Below are 21,702 nucleotides of genomic sequence, written 5' to 3'. Positions count from 1 at the left end.
CACAAATTTTCTCGGCCAACAAAAATCTACTTCAGAAGTGATGTCATGTGCTGGTTTACTTTCCGTGTGTTTTTTCTTCTCTGAGCATGCCCAGTCTTGCTCATCAGATTTTTGTCTGCCGAAATCTGTACTGACTGACGGAAAATCGGCCGTTGTGTTGACGGCCAACAAAAATTTTATAGTCTGCACACCAGATTTTTTTCGGCCGAAAAGTCGGAGTCGGTTGTCGAAAGCATCATACTAACAAGCCGAAATTCGGCCGATCGGACGTTGGCCGAAAATTCCCGGCCAATAATCGATGCGTGTGTACGAGGCTTAACACTCACTGAAACTGAAGTGGCATGGAGAAGCTACAGTGGGGTTGATTTACCTGCAGAGTACAAAATCTGGTGCAGCTGTGCTTTGAAGCCAATCAGCTTCTAACTTCAGCTTGTTCAATTAAGATTTGACAAAAAAAAACTGGAAGCCGATTGGTTTGTATGCAGAGCTGCACCAAATTTTGCATTCTCCAGTTTTAGAGTCGGTTCACGCTAATCCGACTCAAAGTCGCCCCGACTTCGGGCGACTAATGAAGTCGTCCGTGCAGCGCAACTTCAGCGCGGCTTGCAACGACTTCTCATAATAGAAGTCAATGCAAGTCGCTCCGACTTTGCCAAAAAAATAGTACAGGAACCTTTTTCTAAGTCAGAGCTACTTGAGTCGCTCTGATTAGAACGGTTCCATTGCACAGCATTGGAAGCTACTTGTCAGGCGACCAAGTCGCCTGACAAGTCGGATTAGTGTGAACCAGCACTTAGTAAATCAACCCCAAAATGTCTTCAACATTACAGAACAAGTCCAGTTGAATAGAACTATTACTATCTATCTAATACATTCTTTACAATCCCGTGCCCTCATTTCCCCTTAATATACATAAGTGCTCATAGCAATTCATTATAAGGAAAAGCAGTTCATAAATGTCCAGGTGCTGGAAGGATAAGACAGCCCTTAGCTTCTGTGGACTTGGATTTTTTTTCTCCGAAAGCCCACTGGACTGGATGTTGAGGGTGAGATGATACGACATCTGTAAAGGTCTCTATAAAGAGGTTGCATTGTGTAATCTGTATCACAGTATACATGAAGGTTTGAAGTTTGGAGAGAAGTGGTTGAAGGTCTTCCGTAATAGACTTTATTCTTTCCTGAAAACACAAAAAATGAGACAATCAATGGTTAGAATAGAAAATCTTGAAGTTGTATTCTTTGCTAGATTAAAAGACTAACATTTAATTCAGATGAGTTTTCCAACATAAGCCAAAAGCCTTTAAAGGAGTTGTAAAGTCAGAAGATTTTTTATCTTAACCACTTTAAGACCGGAAGATTTTCCCCCTTAATGACCAGGCCCTATTTTGCGATTCGGCACTGCGTTACTTTAACTGACAATTGCACGGTTATGCAACGCTGTACCCAAATTAAATTGATGTCCTTTTTTCCCCACAAATAGAGCTTTCTTTCGGTGGTATTTGATCACCTATGCGATTTTTATTTTTTGCGCGATAAACAAAAAAAGAGCGACAATTCTGAAAAAAAAACAATATTTTTTACTTCCTGCTTTATAACGTTTCCAATAAATAAATAAATAAAAAAATCAAATTTTTTCATCAGTTTAGGCCAATATGAATTCTGCTACATATTTTTGGTAAACAATAAATCCCAATAAGCGTATTTTGATTGGTTTGCACAAAAGTTATCGCGTCTACTAACTATAGGATATACACTGGATTTTTTTTTTTTTATACTAGTAAAGGCGGCAATCAGCAATTTATAGCTATGGGAAAGATTTATGTAATTTTTATTGTTTCTTTTTTTTTTTACTAGTAATGGCGGCAATCTGCGATTTTTTTTTTGTGGGACTGCGACATTGCGGTGGACAGATCAGACCACTAACTGACATTATTGACACTTTTGGGGGGACCAGTGACATTACTTCAGTAATCATAAAAAATATGCACTGTTACTGTAATAATGATAGTGGCATGGAAGGGGTTAACACCAGGGGTAATCAAAGGGTTAAATGTGTCCCTAGGGGGTGCTTTCTAACTGTGTGGGGGATGGACTTATGGAATGAACGCAGGGACCTGTGTTCCTAAATAGGAGGAAGACAGGATCCCTGTGTTCATTGCTGACAGAATCCCTGTGTTCATTGCTGACAGAACAGCGGTCTGCCGTCTTTACAACAGCAGACTGCCATTCTGTCTCCACGGGGAGCGATCGCGGGTGCCCACCGGATCCGCAAATCAGCTTCCCCTGTGGCCAATGGGCGCTAGCGCGCCCCCACCCGCGGTCCCGTGAAGCGACGTACAGTTACGTCATCTCGTGGGACAGGGCTGACCTCCTGCAGTATATGTATTGCTGGCGATGGGAAAGTGGTTAGTATCACTTGAATTAGTTTTCACTAAACATGCCCCCATTCACAAAATGTCTCTATTTCTCTATTCCTGACAACTATAACATTTTGGACTTTTTTTGTTCCTGTAGCTATAGCAACTAGGAGAAATACTCGTAGTAAGCATGAATCTCCCCAGCAGGGACACAGACAGCAAGATAATCCTACCAGGGGTCTATCCCTTCCCCACTCCGTCCGAAGTCTGTCTGTAAATACGCTTTAAGTAGTAAAGTAGAAGAAATGGAGATATAGAGATAGCAGAGCCTACTACAGTGATTGATTACATTTCCTGCTTCTAGAACAGCCGATTCGCAACCTTTTCAACACAGGGGAGCCCTTGAAATACATTTCTGGTCTCGGGGAACCCCTGCTAAAAGTTAAAAATCTACAACTCATGACCCATTAGTGTCAGGGCCATCTTTAATATTGATTGGACCCCGGGCAAACATTTTCTCGGGCCCTCCTGAATCCAAGTATCAACTGTTTGCGGGCAATTAGGGCTCAAAGGGCAGTTGCTTTGGGCCCCACAACAATGACCAGGCCCTGGGCAGCTGCCCCTTTTGCCCTGCGTTAAAGACGGCCCTGATTAGTGTGACAGTCTGTGGGACGAATGCTCCTTACTCTTGTCATCATTGGGAAGAATTACCCCCCTTACAGATAGCCAGTGGCGGCCCGTCCATTAGGGCCCCCCCCATTCATGTATCCGGCCTCCTAATCTACATGCAGGGCGCCGGACGCATGGATTCCAATGGGGGATTTTTTTTTTTTAGCAGCATGTGATTAGAGCCAAGGGGCTCTAATAGGCTTAAAAAAACGGTGGGCTCAGGGTGCAGAGCGCTGCGCCCTGAGCCCACTCAGTTGTGTGACAATAGCGAATGAATATTCGCTATTATCACACTGATTCTCCTCCCAGCCAATCAGAAAACGGGTCTCGAGACCTGTTTCCCGATCGGCCGAAAGGAGAAGGCATCCTATTGGCCAAGAAGGAGGGAGGAGACAGCCGGCGAGAGGGAACATGGAGACTGAGGGGGAAGCCGCCACCGCCGCCGGCCAGTCGCACAGAGCAAGGTAAGTAAACTGGCACAGGGGTGGGGTTTATGGTGGTGCGAGCTGGAGTGATTGGGGGGGGGGGGGTTTACAACCACTTTAATGTGAGTTCCTGAGTCTTTTTATATTACCTTTCTACAATTACCATTGCAGCAAAATGGGAAAAAGGGCGACAGGCAGTATGAGCCAATAAAGCCGGCCATACAAGAACCAGTGTGTGCTGCTGTTTCTCCTCCCCCAGCTCTCTGAGCTCCTTAAGCAGCTGAGAACAGAGGATATGAAGGGGAACACAAGAGTGTTTACAATGTTTTATATATGTATACACAAATGTTTTGTCTTCCATTTCTATTCCAAACTGAATGGGTTGTTTTACAAGGTGAGGGTTTACATATACTTTAAGGCCCTGAGCGTTTTTCAGCTTGTAAAACGCTTATCTCTGAAGTCTCGAAATGCCCAACATGCAAAATCCCATTCATTTCAATGGCCCCTGTTCACATCTGAGCGTTATGTTACCTGAAGCAAAACGCATGAAGCTCAAAAAAGTACATGAGCTGCTTTTTTGGCAGATGCATTTTGTTATAGGTCAATGCCTGCCTCCAAACATGCAAAAAACACCAGAAAAAAAAAAACGCCTGGAAACGATACGCTCAGATGTGAATGGAGCCTAAGTGTTATCTTCTCACTTCGCACAAAATTTATATTTTATTAAGGACTGCAAAATATGTTGCTTTTTAACCTGTTGTCCACCATCCGCCGCCTTTTTACTGCACAAACCGACATAGACTTACGTCGGTCGCTCGCCTGCAGCTAGGGGGCGAGCACGTGCCGGTGCGCTCCTGCCCCTACTCAGCAGTGGGGACTCCGATGCACATGGCAGACAGCTCAGATTGCCGCCTGACACCCGCGATCGTTCCCCGCTGAGAGAGAAGAATGGTCAGCTGTTGTGAACACAGCTGACCGTTCTTCTCCCTGCAATGACCACAGAGCGCCTGTGATCCTTCTATATAGGATCACAGGTCTCTATGATCATTTCACAAGCCACGCCCCCCCCCCCCCCCCAGTTAGAATGACTCCCCTAGGCTCACATTTCCCTTGATCACCCGCAATGTTAACCCCTTCCCTGCCAGTGTCATTATTACAGTAACAGTGCATATTTTTAGCACTGATTACTGTAGTAATGTCACTGGTCCCCCCAAAAGTGTCAAAAATGTCAGTTAGGGGGTCCGATCTGTCCGCCGCAATGTCGCAGTCCTGCTATAAATCGCAGATCGCCTCCATTACTCATATAAAAAAAAAAAAAAAAACAATAAAAATTACATAAATCTTTCCCGTAGTTAGTAGACGTGATAAATTTTGCGCAAACCAATCAAAATACGCTTATTGCGATTTTTTTTTACTAAAAATATGTAGCAGAAAACAAATTGGCCTAAAATGTTAAAAAATTTTGATTTTTAAATTTTTTTTTTGAGAATGTTATATAGCAAAATGTGAAAAATATTGTTGTTTCTTTTTTTTCATGTGTCGCTCTTTTTTGTTTATAGCGCAAAAAAAAAAAAAAAAAAAAAAAAAAATCGCACAGGAGATCAAATACCACCAAAAGAAAGCTCCATTTGTGGGAAAAAAAAGCACATCAATTTTTTTTAGGCACAGCGTCCCACGACCGCGCCATTGTCTGTTAAAGTAACGCAGTGCAGAATCGCAAAAAACGGCCTGGTCATTAAGGGGGCAAAATCTTCCGGTCCAGAAGTGGTTAAAGTGTGCTTCTTGCTTATTCCACACACTTAGATCTGCACAGACTTTTATATGATCCATTAACCATGTGATTATGCCTGTGCACATTTTACGCTTAGACTAACGCTTGGACTAACACAACACTCCATGTGCCCACAGCTCCCTTGTGGCGACAGATGGGCACAGCGAATACCTGCCAAGTCCGTACATAAAAAAAGGAGGATAACTAATACTATTTATAAAGTTGATTATTAAGCAGCTCTGTCTTGTGATTTGAAATCGGTCAGGAAGATGCAAACAAGGGAGGAGAAACAGCTCCCTTACATTTAAATGTTAAATGCAAACAGATGAAGACGAGTACATGTAGTACTTTTTCTTTTTTTTGCCCCAGTTTGTCTGATTCACAACAGTTTAATATATAGGTCCAGGTCTTCAGATTGGGCATTTTTTGTTTATCACTTTTTGGCTGGATTTCTGACGAAGTAATGTTTTAGCAAAATAGTGCAACCGATTCTAACAAGCTGTGTTCAGTTTTCAGCGCTGTCACAATTTGAATGACAATTGTGCGGTCATGCAACACTGTAAACATATGAAACTTCTATCATTTATTTCACACAAATAGACCTTTCTTTTGGCGGTATTTAATGGAAATCAAGGGAGACCTAAGGGATCAATTCCACAGAGAACAATGGGATCAATTCCACAGAGAACAATGGGATCACTTTCATAGAGACCCATGGGATCAATTTCATAGAGACCCATGGGATCAAATCCATAGAGACCCATGGGATCAAATCCATAGAGACCAAAGAGATAAATTCCATAGAGACCAAAGGGATCAGTTCTATAGAGACCCATGGGATCAATTCCATGGAGACCCATTGGAACAATTCCATAGAGACCCATGGGAACAATTCCATAGAGACCCATGGGAACAATTCCATAGAGACCCATGAGATCACTGCCATAGAGACCCATGGGATCACTTCCATAGAGACCAAAGGGATCAATTCCATAGAGACCAAAGGGATCAATTCCATAGAGACCAAAGGGATCAATTCCATAGAGACCAAAGGGATCAATTCCATAGAGACCAAAGGGATCAATTCCATAGAGACTAAAGGGATTAGTTCCACAGAGACCAAAGGGATCAGTTCCATAGACTCATGGGATTAGTTCCATAGAGACCCATGGGGTCAGTTCCATAGAGATCCATGGGATCAGTTCCATAGAGGCCCATGGGATCAATTCCATAAAGACCAAAGGGATCAATAAGCATAGAGACTGGCAAAAATTTGCCTAGTTATCTTGATGCTGGTGATTTGGGGCCAGTGTCAAGATGTCCTTTGTTACATGGCCCTTAACCAATCTCTATCTATGGTACCAAAAATGGAAACCAAAGAGTTTGTGCTTTGGATATATTTTAGGGACCTATTTAAAGTGAATAGTAGTTAAAAGTGTATCAAACATACAAACCCCCTAATTCATAGACACAGCTTTCCATTTAGCAGATTATTTTTGGTGGTTTGGGAATTTACGTTTGGTCCTCATAGTGCTGAAGGGATTATCAACCCTATTGCTACCTCTAGACCAGCTTGCTGTAACTCTGAGCTGGTAGCACTGGAATGAGGAGGGGAAGGATGCTGCTGGCTATTTTTCTTTTTTTTTTGGACTTACACACAGACAGCTTTCATGTATAAAGGATCTTTTGTCTTTTTGCCGATGTCTGTAACCAATGGTTAAACAGTGGCAGGTGGAGGGAACTGAGACTATGATTGTTCTCCTGCCTAGGAAGCAGGGCACAGCATATTAAAGGAGAATGTGAAGCCACTCACAGCACAGGACATCACAATGACACTTTGAGACGGTAATAATATGATATAGCCGAGCTTTTAGCGCAGCTGGAACTTCCAGTAAGATCACCTTGGAGAAGAAGCCGTACCCTCTGCTGTCCTGAAAGCAGCATATTACATCAGGACACTTCCAAAGACAAAACTATTTAAAGAGAAACTGTCACCCCCTGTGACTTAGCCGAATATGGGAGGCATTGCTTGCCGAAAGACTGTCTTTGGGGTTGATTTACTAAAACTGGAGACTAGAGTGCAAAATCTGGTGCAGCTGTGCATGGTAACCAAACTGCTTCTTACTTCAGCTTGTTTAATTACCCACTTAAGCCCTGGAGGATTTGGCTGCTCAAAGACCAGGCCCTATTTTGCGATTCGGCGTGACTGTAACGGACAATTGCGCAGTCGTGCGACGCTGTACCCAAATGAAATTTACGTCCTTTTTTTGCCACAAACAGAGCTTGCTTTTGGTGGCATTTGATCACCTGTGCGATTTTTACTTTTTGCGCTATAAACAAAAAAATAGCGACAATTTTGAAAAAATAACAATATTTTTCACATTTTGTTATATAAAATTCTCAAAAAAAAAAAAAAAATGGAAAAAAATCTAAATTTTTTAACATTTTAGGCCAGTTTGTTTTCTGCTACATATTTTTGGTAAAAAAATCACAATAAGCATATTTTGATTGGTTTGCGCAAAAGTTATTGCGTTTACTAACTACGGGAAAGATTTATGTCATTTTTATTGTTTTTTTTTTTTTAACTAGTAATGGCGGCGATCTGCAATTTTTTTTTTGCGGGACTGCAACATTGCGGCGGACAGATCGGACCCTTGACTGACATTTTTGACACTTTTGGGGGTACCAGTGACATTACTACAGTAATCAGTGCTATACATATGCACTGTTACTGTAAAAATGACACTGGCAGGGAAGGGGTTAACTTTACTGGTGATCAAGGGGTTAAGTGTGTCCCTAGGGACGTGATTCTAACTATCAGGAGGCGTGGCTTGTTAGATCATCACAGAGACATGCGATCCTACATAGCAGGATCGCATAGCCTCAGTGATGATCTCAGGGAGAATGACAGACGGCTGTGTTTACATCAGCAGTCTGTCTTTCTCCCTCTCCTGCGGGAGATTGCGAGTGGCCGGCGGACATCGGAGCCGCCGGTCACACGCGCGGGGATGTCCGTGAACGAGCGAAAGAGGGGGCAGAAGTGCGCTGGTGGCGGCGCGCACTCGCCCCCTAGAGGCTCGTGGGCGAGTGACGTACCCATACGTCACTTTGCCCAGGAGAGGCTGACTGCCGCAGTATATAGTCGTGCGGTAGTCGGCAAGTGGTTAAGCTTTGACAAAAAAACCTGGAAGCTGATTGGTTTCTATGCAGAGCTGCACCAGATTTTGCACTCTCCAGTCTTAGTAAATGAACCCGTAATGTGTACAAAGTCTAGCAAGAGTGCTGCATGAAAAGTCTAAAAGTCCAGTTATAATACTACTGAAGGTTCATAACAAGACAACAAAAATAATCAATGCATTTCATCGGACTCAAGGGTGAAAAGTAATAAAGAAGACTAAAGGATGACAAAATTATCAGGATTAATATTTAGCTATAAAAAAAAAAATATATATATGTTTCTGCTGACCCACTAATCCTTAATATATGTACAAAATTTCTACAGCAAACTAATAATCCCGTTATTTCTGCCATCCCAGAGTCCTCTTTATCACTTTTCACATATAAGCCTTGAGGAGGATGGAGATCCTTAAGCCCCCGGAATGCATTGACAGTTCTAGGTGGTCTTGTTATGAACCAATATCTATGTTAAAATAATTTGCACTCTTTAGACTTTTCCTGTGGCTCTCTTTTTAGACTTTTCCATGGGACTCCCAATTTTTGTTGACAGCAGCCTACCAGAGCCACTGCGCCCTACCAGAGCCACTGCGCCCTACCAGAGCCACTGCGCCCTACCAGAGCCACTGCGCCCTATTGCATTTAGATTGACCAACTGCTAATTGGAATCCAGCTCCTTGTGTCTGTGTCCTACCAAACCTGGTGCTGACAAGACCTTTCCTTTTAATCACACTGGAAGAAATACCATTAGCTCTTTCACACGGTCCGCCTCCGTAGGCGGATCCGTGCTGCTCAGCCGGTGGATGACAGCTCCGTCTCCGCTTGCAATGCGGAGAGGGAGGTGTCACAGCTCCCACTGCTCTCTATGGGGGAATCGGATGACAGCGGACCGCCTGTCCGCTCTCATTCGATCCGATCCCTGAACGGATAGATAAATAGGGTTTCCATCCGTCCAGATTTCACGGACAGGATCGGATACGGATGGCAGCGGGTGTCAGCGGAGGTGTCTCTGCTGACATCCGCTGCCCCATAGAGCTGCATGGAGGATCCGATCAGATCCGCCTAAAAAACTGACAGGCGGATCTGATCGGATCGCCCGTGTGAAAGAGCCCTAAAGGGTCCAGTTCACTTCAAGCCCATTTACATTGTTTTCAGTCTCAAGTCCTGATGAAAGGTCGAAACACATTGGATACTCTTTGGGACTATCCCTCTGACTTTTGCTGGAATACAGTCACATCTGCACTTTTTAGCAGTAATGTGGTGTTTGAATTTTAATTTTTTGAAAACTTAACATGAATAACACTTTTTTTTAATGCAAGCAGAGTAATTACCTAAATTTGACTTGGTGTCAGCCCCTTTCTGTCTTTATACAGCAGAGCTCAGATCAGGCAACAAAGAAACAGCACAAGAAGACAATCAGTTGTGTTGCTCTACAATAGCATGTAGATATGAGAAGAGAGCAGAGTGACAGAAAGATGAGCTCATCAGTCTGCTGCTTCTCCTTTCACTGTCCAGTCCCAGGCAGAGAGGGGGGGGGGGGCAAGACCTGTAAGTATTACTGAACTGTATCAGAGGAAAATCGGGAGTGAGAGAGAGACAGAAAGAGTGGGAGAGAGGGAAAGAGAGTGGGAGAGAGGGAGAAAGCAAGAAAGAGAGAGAAAAAAGGAGAAAGAGAGAGAAAGTTTAAGAGAGAAAAGAGAAAGAAGAAGAGAGAAAGGGAGAGAGAGAGAGAAAGAGGAAGAGAAAGAGAGAGAAAGAAAAAGCAAGAGAGAAAGTGAAAGAAAGAGGGAGAGATGGAGAGAGGGGGAGAGAGAGAGGGAGAGAGAGAGGGGAAAGAGAAAGAAAGAGAGAAGGAAGAAAGAGGGATGAGAAAGGGAGAGAAGGGAGAGAGAGAGAGAGAGAGAGAGAGAGAGAGAGAGAGAGAGAGAGACAGAAAAAGAGAGAAAAGGGAGAAAGAGAGGGAGAAAGAGAGAAAGAGAGAGAAGAGAGAGTGAGAGAGAGAGAGAGAGAGAGAGAGAGAGAGAGTGAGAGAGAGAGGGGGGGGAGAGGAAGAGAGAGAGAGAGAAAGGTGGGGATACGGAGAAGGGGAGTGTAGGGGAGAGGAAGGAGAGAGAGAGGGGAGAAAGAGAGGGTGGGAGAGAAGGGAGAGAAAGAGAAGGGAAAGAGAGAGAGAGAGAGATAGAAAGAGAGAGAAAAAGAGAGAGGGGGGAGGGAGAGAGAGAGAGAGAGAGAGAGAGAGAGAGAGAGAGAGAGAGAGGAGAGGGAGAGAGAGAGAGAGAGGGAGAGAGAGAGAGAGAGAGAGAGGGGGGGAGGGAGAGAAGGGAGAGAGAGAGAGAGAAGGGAATGAGAGAGAAGAGAGGTAGAAGAGAGAGGGAAGAGAGAGAGAGAGAGGGCACCAGAAGGGAGATGGAATGAGAGGGAAACGAGATGATCAAAGATTTTCTAAAGCGTAATAATTACAACAGAAGAATCTGTAACACAATGTGAAACAAGAAGTAAAAGTTATTGTTTCAAACAATCCCCACAGGGAGCAACAAAAAAATCAATAATCTGCACAAACACTCCATTAAAAAGCCCATCAATGTGCAAGGCTGAGGCAACAGACGAGAAAATAACAGAGGACCCACCAGAAAACGCCATAATGCCGCCACAAACAGTCTACAACATAGTTAATATTGAATAAAACATTGCTAAAAACATTCTTCTCGCTTAGTGGGATATAAATGGCATTGCCCATTGGTGCGTGGGAAGCGCTGTGCTGATTACAAGCTCAAAATTTCAAAAGCGACTGATAACAATGAACGTGGTGGGCGTGGTTGTACAGAGCGTAATTATGCAATGATAATGTGTACGGCAGAAGTGTGTAGAGGAACTATGTGCACATGGGTGCTTTTACCATTGTATTTTATTTAGGCATCTTAAAAAAGCTTGATCCCGATCACCACCGCGCTGCAGCATGCATGCAGACATTTTTTTAGCGCAATCCACTAAACACCCACCCAGCATCCATATAATCAGCACAGTCGCTAGTATGAATAAACCCCCCTAGAGATAACCGAATGGGTCCACCTCAAAAGACATTTGCCTTTGCAGATTTGTGGCAAATGGTGGGAATATTGCCTGAGCCACCAGGTGAACGGATCCACTTCTCTTTCCCCAACCCTTGAAAGTGAACTGGTTATGGCTGGTCTCAATAGTTCAATTATCTTAATCAAAGATCATTCACACTGGGGCTTCTTTTCAGAGAGTGAAAAGGACAGTAGCCGCAAATCTTAGACTGTCTACATTTTTTTGACAGCGTTCACCAACACAATGCTTTGGTGTAACCTGGGTACTGGGTAGTATTTTCTATGTCAGTTAACTGTGATCAATGTAACTCAATGCACTGGGTGTGAATGGGGACTTAGCGGCGGAATTAACATATTATAAACAGAAATAGTTTAAAAAAATAGGTAAACATAATAAATAATGAATATTGACACTGAATGTCTCCTGAGTTCTGTTGATCAACTACCTGGTGCATTACCCGTGGTCACTGTTTGCAAAATTTTTAATAAAATGCCAAATGCATACTCACAGACATAAAGATGATAAAATCATGTTACAAGCATCCACCATGTGTGAACTGGAACAAGTCCTTCAGTCAGGACCACTAACGCGTTTCGGGGGTCAGGCCCCCTTCTTCAGACCAGCTCTGAAGAAGGGGGCCTGACCCCCGAAACGCGTTAGGGGTCCTGACTGAAGGACTTGTTCCAGTTCACACATGGTGGATGCTTGTAACATGATTTTATCATCTTTATGTCTGTGAGTATGCATTTGGCATTTTATTAAAAATTTTGCAAACAGTGACCACGGGTAATGCACTAGGTGTTTGCGCCTCCTTTCTCTCTTTTTCTATGTACCAATGTTGGAGTTCCCTGCCTGAGGAGAGCAGCACGCCAGTCTTCCCCTTCGGAGTGAGTGCTAGGCTGAATTTTGTACTTCTGTTGATCAACTGCCTGCCCTCTGGCTTGACCCATTGGGCTCAACTTGGCCTGCTCTGATCTTTGACCACCCTACAACTCTGCTTGAGAGCTGCCTAACTTTAAAACAGCTTCATTATGGACTCCATTGTTGCTGTCATTTGACCACCATTTTTGAGTCTTCTTCTTGCACACTAGTTGTCACTAGGGATGATCGAATGGTTCGGGTCGACCATCGGTTCGACCCGAACATTGACTGTTCGAGGTTCGGCCGAATTTAGAACTTTTTGCTGAAAAAGTTCGGAATTCAGCAACCAGAACCGACCAAAATGCAATGGGACAGGAAATGGGCTTTAAAAGCCCTTGATTGGAACAGAACCATTAGTAAAAAAGCCAATTGAGGGGGCAGGAGAATGCTAGGAATGTGATTGGAGTGACTAGGGGGTCCAGAGGCCAATCATTAGTGAATACGCCCCCCAGTATATAAGACAGCCCCACCAAATTCCTAGCATTTTAATACAGGGACATGGAAGAGAGTGGAAGCAGTTCTGTTACTTCTGCTTCAAAAGTGTCATTTAGCAATTATTAGTGTGAGGAAAGGGATATCTAGTGTAGATAGGGTGCTATTTTCCACTATAGTTAGCTTCAAAAATCTAGTTTCTGTAGGGAAAGTGTTAAGTGCCAGGGTGACCGTAGTGTAGTGTAGGGTTAACTGACTGCTATGGCAGGGTGACCAAACCCTTCCATGTCAGGGTGACCGCTACAGAGAAAAGATCGTTTCTCTTAGGTCACTTACAGAACAGCGATATGGCTTCTCTCCTGTTAGCCTGCTTTTTGCTGCAGGCGTTTATTGGGCTTTTTTGAGGACATGTTTGGAGTCAGGCATGACATCTGAACTTGTGTATAGGGGTATATATACACACACATGTATGTATATATACACCTACACATATATAGGTGTGAAAAGAGCAGAACACTATGCTTGCGCTAATGAAATAATTAACAGGCATATGGCTCCGCTCCTATCACACCTATATGTGTGTATGTGTATAATACATATAAAAGTGTGTGTGTATATATACCCCTATACAGAAGTTCAGATGTTTTGCCTGCAAAGACCCCAAAAAAATGCCTGCAATAACACACCTGGGCGTTTTTTTTGGCGCAGGCGTTTTTTTGGGCATTTATATATATATATATATATATATATATATATATATATATACACACACACACATACACATATATAGGTGTGATAGGAGCGGAGCCATATGCCTTTAATTATTTCATTATCGCAAGCATAGTGTTCTGCTATTTTCACACCTATATATGTGTAGGTGTATATATACATACATGTGTGTGTGTATATATACCCCTATACACAAGTTCAGATGTCATGCCTGACTCCAAAGGCCCAAAAAAAATGCCCAAAAAAAAACGCCTGCAATAACACACCTGGGCTTTTTTTTTTGGCGCAGGCGTTTTTTTGGGCATTTTTTGCCCAAAAAAACGCTTGCTACAAAACCGGCAAGGTGTGAAAATAGCGGAGCCATATCCTTGTTCTATAAGTGACCTAATAGAAACAATCTTTTTTTTTCTGGTTCTGGACATGCTACAGAGCTGAAACTTCAAAGGTACACTTTTTAGACCCCCCCAGACACTAAATCAAAATCAAAAAATCTAATTTTTTTTTTCAATAATTTTTTCAATAATTGGCTCTCTATCAAAAATGACAATTTTTAAGAACTTTTTTTGTGTGATTAATAGTCTCTGGGGCATGACCCAGAACCCTGGGCACTTTTTAGGGGCATTTATTGGGCTTTAGTGCTTCAAAATGGGTTTTTTTGATTACTGAAGTTCGGGTCCCATTGATTTCAATAGGGTTCTGAAATCCAAGCCGAACTTTCTGGAAGTTCTGGTCGAACCGAACTTTTGAAAAGTTCGATCATCCCTAGTTGTCACCACTTGAGGGCCACAACCCGGGGTCACCATGCAGCATAGCTAAAGATTGGCCATACACACAGCGAAATTTCAGCGGGTGTCCCATTTGGCACGACTCCTCCCGACATCCATTAATCTGAAACTTGAAGGAGCTGGGCATAAAGCGGTTGGCTAAACACTCATTGCAGCCAATCAGCTGCAGCCACTGTTCTGGTCTCCTGACAGCCACGGGTGCTGGCTGTCAGAATACAATAACTGGCAGCAGGAGATTCCCTTGATCCACGTAGGGCAGGGGTGGGGAACCTACGTCCCGGGGGCCGTATGCGGCCCTCAAAGTCATTTGGTCCGGCCCCCCATGTAGCTGAGTCTGTGTCTCTCAGCTGATCTGTCCGAACGGAGCCAATGCTTCCTGTATTAAAAACAAAAAAAAAAAAGGCCGCTCCAGTTGATGTCATTGTGACGAAACGCGTAGGGCGGAGTCTCCGACGTCAAACGTCACTTCCGGTTGTCGGCCGTGGAACGCGGAAGCATCCCGGCGCGCACGATTCTTCTGACTCTGATCTTCTGAACGAGTGAGTTTACTACGCCGCTATTGTATGACTGTATGATTCATTTATTCACCATGGGGCATTCTTCTTTCCATGTGAGCACTTAAGGCATCCGCCGCTGACCTTTGACTGCTCGCCCATTACGAAGAGGAATCTCCCCATATACCAGCATACAGGTTGTACGAACATTTTACGCCACCCAGTGGCCACTCGTGGAATTTCACCCATCCACATTTTTTTCACCAATATTTATACACATGTATGTGGCACATTTAACAGTTTATTCATATCCATTCACATACTTGTGGTTGTGGGTTTTCTGTCACGTTATCAGTTCACTTTATTTCCTGTATTCATTGGTTTATTTGAATAAATATTTGTTCCCACATTTTCATTTATATTTCATTTATTTTTATTTATGACATTGCACTATTTGTGGGTCACCCAACCAATATACCCCCTTTCACGTCACTAGGGGCACTATATATGGTTTCATTTATCTTATAGGTAGCGCCATCACCAATCTTCACATTTTTTTAGCACTTTTCACCTTACACCTAAGGTTTGATTGGGGCAGCTTACACCTCTAATCTGTTATCATCCTCCCAACATATATTTAAGTCCGTAGCGCTGGTCATATTCTCTTCATTACAATGCTTCCTGTATAGTTCCGGCTTCGTTCTGACAGTCTGAGTGAGTCACAGGCGGAGTGATATCAAATGCACTCCGCCTATGACCAATACAGGAAACATCGCCACTTCCTCCAGCACGGCGCAGCTGCTAGCCAGCATTTCCTGCCAGCAGCACACACAGCAGTACCAGCCAGAACCAGCAGTACCAGCCAGAGCCAGCAGTACCAGCCAGAGCCAGCAGTACTCACAGTAGTATAAGCCAGAGCCAGCAGTACCCACAGCAGTACCAGCCAGAGTCAGCAGTACCTACAGCACAGTACCAGCCAGCAGTACCAGCCTGAGCCAGCAGTACCAGCCAGCAGTACCAGCCTGAGCCAGCAGTACCCAAGGCAGTACCTACAGCACAGTACCAGCCTGAATCAGCAATACCCACAGCAGTACCAGTCTGAGCCAGCAGTACCAGCCAGCAGTACCCACAGCACAGTATAAGCCAGCAGTACCACCCTGAGCCAGCAGTACCCACAGCTGTACCCACCAGCAGTACCAGCCAGCTATACCCACCAGCATTACCCGCCAGCAGTTCATTTCAAAACTTACCACCACAAAGTCGACTGCGCTCCAGACTGACCGACACAAACCTGGAAAACCAGTTGCGAGTAGCAACATCAATACCAGCTAACATCACACACCTCACCAAAGAGAAGCAGTTGCAGCCATCACATTAGGGGTGAGTTAATAAAATTTTTGACCAAATATAACAACAGGCACATTTTTAAGTTGATAATTTTGTACGGCCCCCGAATGATTTTATAAATACTCAAATGGCCCTTGGCAGAAAAAAGGTTCCCCACCCCTGACTTAGGGGAATCAGGCTGAACAAGACAACTTTAAGCCTTATACCAGCCATAGTCAGAGAGGTGAGAATATGTTGCCAGCACACCCTAAAGTGATGAAATGATCAAGGCATATCCATCTATAGTATGTACTTATCTTTATCCAAAACACCTAGTGTGATTTCTGTCTGTTGTCTCCTTCCTATGCTATCTGCATGAGTCACTGCTGACAGCATATGCTAACACCAAGGGATCACAGGGATGGCCACCCCCCCCCCCCTCCGCCAGCACACAGTAGATGACTGACAGCCTTAGCTGTGCATGTCTCCCTATGTGAATGTGTAGAGGGGGGTTGTGTCCTTTCCCCTCTCTCAGGTGTCAGATTACACTCAGCTCCCTACTCTATGCTGTGCAGGGTGTGACATGAGATCCCTGCCTCCTACCTCCAGTAGCTAAGAAATGCTGTACCTTAAACAGCTGTTGATAAAAAAGGTTGCTCTCAATTAAGAGCACTAAGGGTCACTTCTGTCTGCTGCCTCCTTCCTCTGCTATCAGGATGAATTTCTTCTGATAAGTTTTCCTGACACCAAGAGAAAAAAGGTGACAGGTGAGGAACCCCCAGCTGATTGACAGCCTCATCTCTGTTCCTGTGTTAAGGGGGGTGTGTCCCTTCCCTCCGTTCAGCTCTCAGATCCCTCCTTTCTGTCTTCTGCAGTGTATAATTATAGCTCTCCACCCTCTGCTTTCTGACATCTCAGACAAGCTTTATAAATTCAGCACTTTAAACAGATGTAGAGAAGGGAAGACTGCATATATATTTATATATATATATATATATATATATATATATATATATATATATATATATATATATATATATATATATATATATACACACACACACACATACACACACTGAACGAAATTACAAATGCAACAATTGTCTTTGCCCCCATTTTTCATGAGCTGAACTTAAAGATCTATGAAAACCAGGATTCATCTGTGAAGAGAACACCTCTCCAAAGTGCCAGACGCCATTGAATGTGAGCATTTGCCCACTTAAGTCGGTTACGACGATTAAATGCAGTCAGGTGGAGACCCCCAATGAGGACGACAAGCATGCAGATGAGCTTCCCTGAGACGGTTTCTGACAGTTTGTGCAGAAATTCTTTGGTTTTGCAAAGCGATTGTTGCAGCAGCTTTCTGGGCGGCTGCTCTTAGATGATCTTGGAGGTGAAGATGTTGGATGTGGAGGTCCTGGGCTGGTGTGGTTACACGTGGTCTGCGGTTGTGAGGCCGGTTGGATGTACTGCCAAATTCTCTGAAACGCCTTTGGAGACGGCTTATGGTAGAGAAATTAACATTCAATTCACAGGCAACAGCTCTGGTGGACATTCCTGCAGTCAGCATGCCAATTGCACGCTCCCTCAAAACTTGTGACATCTGTGGCATTGTGCTGTGTGATAAAACTGCCCATTTTAGAGTGGCCTTTTATTGCGGCCAGCCTAAGACACACCTGTCCAATAATCATGCTGTCCAATCAGCATCTTGATATGCCACACCTGTGAGGTGGATGGATTATCTCGGCAAAGGAGAAGCGCTCACTAACACAGATTTAGACAGATTTGTGAACAATATTTGAGAGAAATCGGCCTTTTGTGTACATAGAAAAAGTCTCAGATCTTTGAGTTCAGCTCATGAAAAATGGGGGCAAAAACAAAAGTATATATGTATATATATATATATATATATATATATATATATATATTACACACACATACATACATACTGTATATACTTACATACACACAAATACTGGGTATATGTAGGGATTTTCAACCACTTTAATCTTCTGCAATAAAAACCTCTTTTATTGACGCTCGTTCAGCACGTCATACAGCAAAGTGCACAGTATGAAATGCTGGATGCACATCAATGACTGCGGTTTGTATTTCAGAAGATGTGCTGGCATCCAGCAGTTGCTCCAGCACCCTAGACGGGGGTGTACGCCGGTCTGGTGTGTGATGGAGTTATCTCTTTGAGGTAGTCGGAGAGGTCACAGCAAATCAAACAAAATACATTTATCCGTAGACAAAAAACATTTTGAAAGCGGATTATGGGTTTTAAAACTGCCTGGCATGAAATGGTGAACCACATGTGTATGGTAACAGTTTGTCAATTATAATACACCATTGAGCTGTGCCAATCCCATGTGGCTCAAACAGTGATGCGGCACAGAACTATGCAAATTAGCTGGTGTGAAAGAAATGCATATAGCTTTACTTACAGCCATTACCCAGCTATTTATAGCAGTGTGTGTCTGTTTCTGCCTTGACGGTAAAGCCTCAACGGTGTTTCTGCATGTTGCGATTTTCTCATTTATAGATCGCAGCATGCAATTTCTAAACCCAACCGGTGAAGCATCCAGCTATCCAAGGGAATCTCCCTCCTCTTGCGACTCAAGCACCGGCGAGAGCAATCCACTTCTTTCTACGCTATAATTAGCAGTTGCATGCAATTGAACTCTTGGCTAAAGATCAGGCTGAAGCTGGCCATCGACTGTTAGGCTTTTGACTGATTCCGGTGAATTGGCCGAAATGTTAACCATAAGTGGCCTTTCCGACACCGACTGGCTCAACAAACTTTGAATAAAAAGAAACAAAGCTATTCAGATACCCGCTATTTTCTTTGTTTGTTTATTATTGTTCAGTTTTTGGGTGAACATATAAGTACTGTTCTCCTAGTTCACGTTTCAATAAGCCGTTTGCTCTTGTTTCCTGCAGTTTTGTTCTTTTCTTCTATTATGCTGGTATAATCCATGCATACATTCACTTGAGTATGGCATGCTTCCTGATTTATGTTGGAACAAGAAACAGAGGGCACAGCAGCCTAGCGCATTACCTTTGGGATAACTTTAGTAATATAAACAAGTGCAGATGTAGAGCCCATTCAGACTGGCACGATCCGACTTCCAGGGGCGACCTGTGAAGTCGCGGTGCACAGCGTGCACCGCGACTTCGGCGCGACTTGCACGGACTTCACATAAGTCCAGGTCGCCCCAAAGTACTACAGGACCCTTTTTCTAAGTTGGAGCGACTTGTGTCGCTCCTATTAAAACGGGTCCTGTGCTAATCAATGGCGAGCGACCGACCGCAACTTGTTAGGCGACTTGGTCGCCTGACAAGTCGCGCTAGTGCGAATGGACCCTTATACTCACAAACAGCCACATCAAATAGGCCAATCAAAAAATCCTCCAAACAGTCTGGTCCACTGGACAAGTCCCAAACATGAGAAGATGTTCTAAAAGGTTGACGCGTTTCAAGGGGCAGAGCCAGGGGGATGCCCCTCAAAATGCATCAGCCTTTTGGAACATCTTGCCATGTTTGGGACTTGTCCAGCGGACTAGGCCCTGCAGTTGTTCAGGAACTACAATTCCCATCATGCCTAGTCATGTATGTGAATGTCAGAGTTTTACAATGCCTCATGGGATGTGTAGTTCTGCAACAGCTACAGGGTCGTAGTTTGGGAATCCCTGGACTAGACTGTTTGGAGTATTCTTTGATGTACCTATTGATGTTGCCGTTTGTAAGTATACATTTGCACTTTTTTATATTACTAAAGTTATCCCAAAGGTAATGCGCTAGGCTGGTGCGCCCTCTGCTTCTTGTTCTTGCAGTTATTCCTCTGGTTTTCCCAGGCCTGTATTTGGGGGGGGGGGGGGGGGGGGGGCAGCCAAGTTGGAAGTTTTGATCATCTGAGGACTGTATATTGATCCTTGCCAACACATCTCTCTCAAGCACAGTTGTCTTTTTTCCTGATTTGTTTATTCCCTGAATTTTGTAAAAGCTGATGCCGCTTCTGTTCACATTGGTATCTCCATGTTAGAATACATGATATGTGAATGCCCTTTTATTTTAACTCAATATTTTCAATAAAACCAAGTTTAAAATAAAAAAAAAGTTGAAGAAGCTGGGTGTAAAATTGTTGGCTGAACAGTTAATACAGCCAATCAGCTGTCAGAATACAATGGCCTGTAGGAGAGCTTCCTCCATCCATGTTCTTTAGCTGAACCAAAACAAATCATAGTTACATAGTAGTTGAGGTTGACTAAAGACAACAGTCCATCCAGTTCAACCTGTGTAGGTGTGTGTGGCCGTAATAATTTCTCATACCCCTGAATGTTTTGATCTTGGAGATGGACGTCCAAGAGTCTTTTAAAAGAAGCCATACTCCCCGAAGTTACTACCATTTGTGGAAGCAAGTTCCACAATCTTATTGCCCTTACTGTAAAAAACCCTTTGCATAGCCTGAGGTTAAATCGCTTCTCCTCTAATCGCATTAAATGTCCGTGTGTCCTCTTGCACTCCTTGCGACTGAATAGTTTTTTTCTATGCTGAGATCACCGTTGAGGTATTTGTAAATTGCTATCATGGCCCCTTTCAGGCGTCTCTTTTCTAGGGAGAATAAATTGAGCGCTTGTAATCGCTCCTCATAATTTAGGTCCTCCCATCCCCTAATTAGCTTAGTTGCCCTTCTTTGGACTCTTTCCAGCTCCAGCACATCCTTTTCTCACTCAAGGTGTGGCCGGACCAGAGTTTTATAAAGAGGTAGGATTATAGTTTTATCTCTGGAATATATCCCCTTCTTTATGCATGCCAATATTCTCCTGGCTTTGGCAGCAGCAGCATGACATTGCATGATATTGCTTAGTCCATCTTCAACTAAGAATCCCAGATCTTTTTCCATTGTTGATTCCACCAGAGGTTCCCCCCCAAAGCGTATTTTGAGTTTATGTTTTTAGTCCCCAAGTGCAAAACCTTACACTGCTCCACATTAAACCTATTCTGCTACACTCTGTTATTTTGTTCTGGTCATTCTGTAAGATTTCTGCATCACGATGTGAAGTTATTGCCCTACTTAATTTTGTGTCATCTGCAAAAACTGAGATTGAACTACTGATTCCATCCTCAATGCTATTTATGAATAAACTGAACAAAACTGGTCCCAGGACTGAGCCTTGTGGGACCCCACTTACCACTCCAGACCAGTCTGAGTACGCGTTATAAATTACCACCCTTTGGACACGCCCTTTTAACCAGTTTTCTATCCAAGAGCAAACCTTGTGGTCGATGCCTGCAGATCTTATTTTGTAAATTAATCGTTTGTGGGGGACTGTACCGAATGCCTTCGCAAAATGCAGATACACCACATCCACAGGTCTCCCCCTATCTAGCTCACAGCTCACCTCCTCGTAGAATGTTAACAGATTGGTCTGACAAGAACATATTTTTGTAAACCCATGCTGATTACTGCTGATGATACTGTTGACTTTAGCAGATTCTTGAATATAGTCCCTTATCATCCCTTCAAGTAATTTACATACTATTGAT

At 43.6% G+C, this 21,702-nt stretch overlaps 1 protein-coding gene across 2 annotated transcripts in view; it reads right to left on the bottom strand.

Moving 5' to 3' along the window:
* Positions 1-798: 798 nt before the first annotated feature.
* Positions 799-21,702, bottom strand: part of TRIM44 (tripartite motif containing 44) — a 201,429-nt gene continuing 180,525 nt past the window's right edge. For both annotated transcript variants that reach the window (XM_082270160.1, XM_082270161.1), the window contains exon 6: positions 799-1,178. The gene's annotated coding sequence lies outside the window, so the exon portion shown is untranslated. The remainder of the gene's footprint in view (positions 1,179-21,702) is intronic.

Source organism: Pelophylax lessonae, assembly GCF_965119305.1.
Source record: "Pelophylax lessonae genome assembly, chromosome: 10".
NCBI lineage: Eukaryota > Metazoa > Chordata > Amphibia > Anura > Ranidae > Pelophylax > Pelophylax lessonae.
Note: the sequence above shows the minus strand (reverse complement) of the source record. Positions and strands in the feature narration are given on the sequence as shown.